Consider the following 6000-nt stretch of genomic DNA (forward strand, 5'->3'; position numbering starts at 1 on the left):
TAGTATGATGAATGAGTATTTTCATCTTTGGAAAATTAAGACTAATTCCTTGTTCACATGTATATGTAAGTCAAGTAAAGGACTAAGGGATCGAGTACACATTCTTGTGCACTGGTCAAGTCCACCACAAAAGATCGATAAGACTATTCGTCATGATTTACTAAAGTTTAGTAAATATGGTTATACTTACAAGTTTAAGTATAATTCTGAAACATTGGAAAAGTTTCGATGTATGGCAGAACGGATGAGAAGAATCAAATTAGGAAGAAAGATAAAAGTTTCTCAAATCTGGAAAGATGGGAGAGTACTTTTGTATAAAGTTTTATGATCATCTTAATGATTGTGAGACCATATCCTAATTCATCCTCTAAGGACATCTTAGTTCATTCCTATGGCTAAGAAGAGGAATCATGAATTGTTGAAATGGTTAAATCAAGAAGATAAGTCATACTTCGTTCCAAAACAATTCTTAGAGTCATACTCCAAGATTGTAACTTGAGTGACATATCTTGAAGAAGTTTGGTTAACACTTGTCAAATGTAAGAGTAAAATGTGTCCTACTCTTGTACATTTGAAATTGGTAAGTTGTGATGTTTTGGATAAAACAAAGACCAACTAAGGCCAATTGTGTGAAGTGTTTGTCTTGATAAAGAATCTTCACTATCTCTTGAATATTTGGCAAGAGAGTCTTATATGTCAAGAGGACAGTGGGAGTCTTAAAGATCCTGAAAGAATTTCAAGATCTAATCAAGAATAAAACCTATAGTTTCTCACTAGCTCACGACTTGAGGTTTATAACCTATCGTGTTGACATTTTTCCTATTTATGTGCCCATTCCAGTTAAACTTGGCTTTGCATATGAGTTCTGAGAGTTCTCAATTGGTTGCATAACAACTTGGAAGCAATGGCAGGCCCTTGTGCTGCCAGGTGGCAAGAAGTTAAGACTGCACAAGTTCAATCCATATGAGTTTGGATTTGTCACTAACCTTGTCTTGTGATTATGGTTTTGACAAATTCACATGGATAGGAACATATACACCATAAAATCTAAGTGTCATAAGGTTTCTCTCCGATTCATGAAAATGATGGTGAGGAAACGCTTTCACTAAGTAGATTTTAGGTAGATAGCAATTGTGATATTTGCACCCTCAAAGTCGTTAGTGGAGCATGTGTGGTTAACCGGCACACTAACATGGACTTGTGAGGAATGGAAAAGGTCTAAGCAATTGAGACTATGATTATGGCATCCCTTTTCATAGTTCTGAAATTGTTTAGACACATATGTGTGCTATCTAAGGAAAGGTGTATGATCTTGATAAAGTTGTATCAAAGCATCTCGTATCAGAAATTTCAACTTTGGTAAGAAAGTTAATAAAGTATTGATTTCTAGAAGTCTAGCTGATTTCTGAGTACATGTAAAAGCTAGTGGGAGCATAAGTGTTATGCTAATAATCATCATGTTAGTGGGAGCATGATAATTATGATAAGTGTTGCAAGTTAGCAATATTAATTATAGAAAACAAAAGTTTCAATTGGGAAAAGTTGTTTTGCTATAATTAAGTGAGAGGAAATTATACTTCATTTCAATTCTAAAAGCTTAGATTGAGGTTTTAATCATCTTTAGTCAAGGATATATATATATATATATATATATATATATATATATATATATATATATATATATATATATATGAATTTTATGTTGGAATGGCTCAACATAAGGAAATTCTATATATGGGTCCATTATTTGCGTTCTAAAATTTGATTATGATTACGGCATCCCTTTTCATAATCTGAATTATAAGAACATGGCAAATAGAAATAGAAATATTATAGCAAAAGACTGGTCTAGTATCATGTCTTTATGTGATACATCATGAATCGTATCCTATATGCTTCGGATATAGGATCGATTGCATGTGCTACAATATTCATCTGTTCTAAATTTTTCCAAATGCCTAGAGCAATAAGAGGGAAAAAGTACTAGACTAGATATGACTAATTTGATGAAGCAATTGTCGAGGAAAATCTAAGGTTTACCAAAGATTGGGTGCTCATGGACAGTTGGAAGTATGGTGCAAATTTTGGAGAGGACCATATTGACATATTCTGAAAAGAGGCAAGTCTTGGTCAGAAGTGATAGTCAAAATGAGAATATGGAAATATTCCCATAGGTGGAAGTTATTCATTAAATCTGTGTAAGCTTAGGAAACTTAATGCAAGAAGGATGTTCAAAGCAATGTACTTTGAATTTGAGACTTCGTTTCCATGGAGTTGATCTCCATTGGAATACTCTATAATGTCTGTTGACAAGTCTTTGTGACTTTGTGCATAATCATTACAGAGGATTAGTGCATACAAGTTTAGAATCTAACAAATTTAGGTAAATGGCAGGAATTTGGAATTCTTGCATTTGAGGTAAGATTTTGGATTGTGAAATGAAAATCATTGGAATTATGTTCAATCTATCTATTTCACAAAGTAAAGATCATAGACAAACTTAGTGTGCATACCTGGTGTATGGCATAATTAATGTTTGGAAAAACATAGTGTGCATACCTGGTGTATGGCATGACTAGTGTTTAGAAAACATAGTGTACATGCTCGGAGCATGGGACAGCTATTGTTTTAATTCAAGTATAAAGTTGATAGTTTGAAACAGTATGCAATGAATAATGTGTAATCAATATGGTGATAAATAAAAGGTGTTCTATTTATATTCATAAGTTCTGAGACCATATTGGATTCGATTATTCTTGTGTTTCACTTTGCATATTTTCACTTCCAGAATAACTAGGTCGTTCTTCCTAAATGACTGAGTTATTCAAACCATCCACAGTCGGTCATATGTTGGAAGTAGATATGAATCAAGACTGTCATGAAGCTGGTTTGTAGATGTCCAAGGTAGTGGACATAGCAAGAGTTGATGCAACATTCATGAGTGCTCATAAGTTCTGAGTATTGGATTAAACCCACGCTCATTTGACTCACTTCATGGATTTTATCACGAGTGATCATGAGACGATAATATCTTATATTCTTCAAACCTAGAGATATGAGTTGTTGCCTATGAGTTGGTTACACATTGATTGTACGAAAACACATTGGTAACTCGATGTTATAAAACATACCTTTGTGTATGATTCAACAAGTAGTAGAACAAGCATATGAGTCGAAGTTTATCCATTCCGTTTACCCTTAAAGGGATAAAAGCGATATCTATGGGCCCCTCGATGATTTAGTGATGACACCCCGAAGTGCTTGGCCAAGCCAGGACTGATTTGATTTGTTCAATTAGTCGGTCGTCATAAATCGGAAATCGGGATACAAAAAATGGACAGAGAGAATGATTATAATCCATGTCTCAGTCCATATGATATCTAGAATGGAGGAATATATGATCCCTTATCTAATGGACGCGTCATTGACTTGTTCAGAGTTCGACAGCAGCTTTTAAAAGTTACGATTGCTAGTCGGGTTTTGAAGTCATACGCAATAATAGTTTTAGACTTATCCAAGTGGGAGACTGTTGGATTAATGTCTAAGTCCATAACAATATATGGTATGTACTTAACCCGATTGGCATGGTCCATTTGGGTTGCATGGCATCGGAACAATTTGGATAGACTTTTGTGAGAAAAGGATATTTATGATTTGTTAATATATTATAAGTTCTAATATATTAATATGAAATCATATTATTTAATTAGTATTGATCAAGAATTAATTTGGAATTAATTTTGTGATCAAAAAGAGACTAATTAAATATATGGGGATTGATTGTGTAAATCATTCATTCTTATATATGTGGGCTTATGATCCATAGTTCTTCATGTTGGGCTAAACCCATGGAGTAACCCATGGATACTCCATGGAGGTTTTAACCCATGGAGCATGAAGAATATGGAAAGACATGAGTTACATGGTGTACCCTAATAGCCACCATATATAAGGACCCCATGGCTCAAGAAATTGGCATTAGTGTGTGTACACATGAGGGCTAGACGATTTGAGCATAGGAACCTTTTCTCTCAAGTTATTCCAAGATGTCGGTGATGTTGTGTGAACCATTTGAGGTGTCACACTTGAGGCACTAGGCTCTTAAGCTCCATGGAATCAAGCTACAACAAAGAGGTATGTAATTCTACTAGAATTTACATTATATGTCCTTAATATTATGCTAGTTAGAACAACACCTTGGAAAAATTGATATTTGCATGTATAATAGAGAAAACATAGATCCAAGGTATTTACGGTTGCATGTACACCTTAGGAGTGTTAGAATGCTCAAAACCCTTCATTTCCAACGTTGTATGGTTAGTATTTTTTCGGAATATGTCAAGAATATAATTGAAGTTTTCATGGATGACTTTACGGTATATGGAAACTCATTTCAAGAGTGTTTGACCAATCTCACCAAAATTATAAAAAGATGCATTGAAACGAATTTGGTTTTAAATTTTGAGAAATGTCATTTTATGGTGAGTCAAGGTCTTATTTTGGGTCACATTGTGTCTAAGAAAGGAATTGAAGTAGATAAGGCAAAAATTGATGTTATTCAAATCTTACCTTACCCGACTTGTATTGGGGAAGTTCGTTATTTTTTGGGCCATGCAGGTTTCTATCGAAGATTCATCAAGGATTTTTCAAAGATAACAAGACCAATGTGCCAACTTTTGTAAAAAGAGGTTGATTTCGAGTTCAATGAGGCGTGCAAATAAGCTTTCGACAAGCTCAAGGAATTGCTTACATCCGCCCCCATCATACAAGCACCAAATTGGGATCTCCTTTTTGAGATCATGTGTGATGCAAGCAATTATGCTATTGACGCCGTTTTGGGTCAAAAGAATGGAAGAGCCTCCCATGTGATCTACTATGCATCGAGGACACTAGACAATGCTCAAAGCAACTACTCTACCACGGAGAAGGAGCTATTGGCCATAGTGTTTGCTTTGGAGAAGTTTAGGCAATATCTACTTGGCACCAAAGTTATTGTGTATTCGGATCACGTGGCTCTCAAGTACTTGATGATGAAGAAGGATGCAAAGCCAAGAATCATTCGGTGGATCCTACTATTGCAAGAATTTGATTTGGAAATTCGGGACAAGAGCGGATGCAAAAACCTTGTTGCCGACCATCTAAGTCGGATCACTTCAAATGAAGCTCCTCTCCCGTTGCGGCACGAGTTTCCGGATGAGCATCTCTTTTCCCTTACTCAATCTATTCCTTGGTATGCCGACATCGTTAACTTTTTGGTCACAAAAAGGTATCCCGACACATTCACACGTGCTCAAAAAAACAAATTGAAAAGTGATGCAAAATATTATGTGTGGGATGATACTTATTTGTGGAAACATTTTCCCGATCAAATCATTAGGCGATGTGTACCCCAACAAGAACATCAATATATTTTGCAATTTTGTCATTAATTTGCTTGTGGGGGACACTTCGGACCTAACTGAACTTTGAGAAAGGTTCTTGAGTGTGGACTATTTTGGCCAACCATGTCACGTGATTGTTATTTGTTTTGCAAAAGTTGTGAACAGTGCCAAAGGACTGGGAACATTTCACAAAAAAATCAAATGCCACAAAATCCAATCCTTGTTTGTGAAGTTTTTGACATATGGGGGATTGATTTCATGGGCCCATTTCCCGTCTCATTTGGCAAAGTTTATATTTTACTCGTGGTTGACTATGTCTCTAAATGGTTAAGGCCAAAGCCACAAGATCGGATGATGCCAAAACGGTTATCGACTTTTTAAAATCTAATGTCTCTGTGAGATTTGGTGTGCCTAGGGCGTTGATTAGTGATCGAGGGACGCATTTCTGCAACAAGATGATGGAGGCTTTATTGAAGAAGTACAATGTGACCCATCGTGTCTCAACCGCCTACCACCCGCAAACGAACGGTCAAACGGAAGTTTCAAATTGTGAGGTGAAGAGTATTCTTGAGAAAACAGTGAATCCGACAAGGAAGGATTGGAGTTTGAGGCTTGATGA

The sequence above is a fragment of the Lactuca virosa genome, chromosome 1 (assembly GCF_052849685.1).
Source record: "Lactuca virosa cultivar CGN04683 chromosome 1, Lactuca_virosa_CGN04683_v6, whole genome shotgun sequence".
NCBI classification, from domain to species: Eukaryota; Viridiplantae; Streptophyta; class Magnoliopsida; order Asterales; family Asteraceae; genus Lactuca; species Lactuca virosa.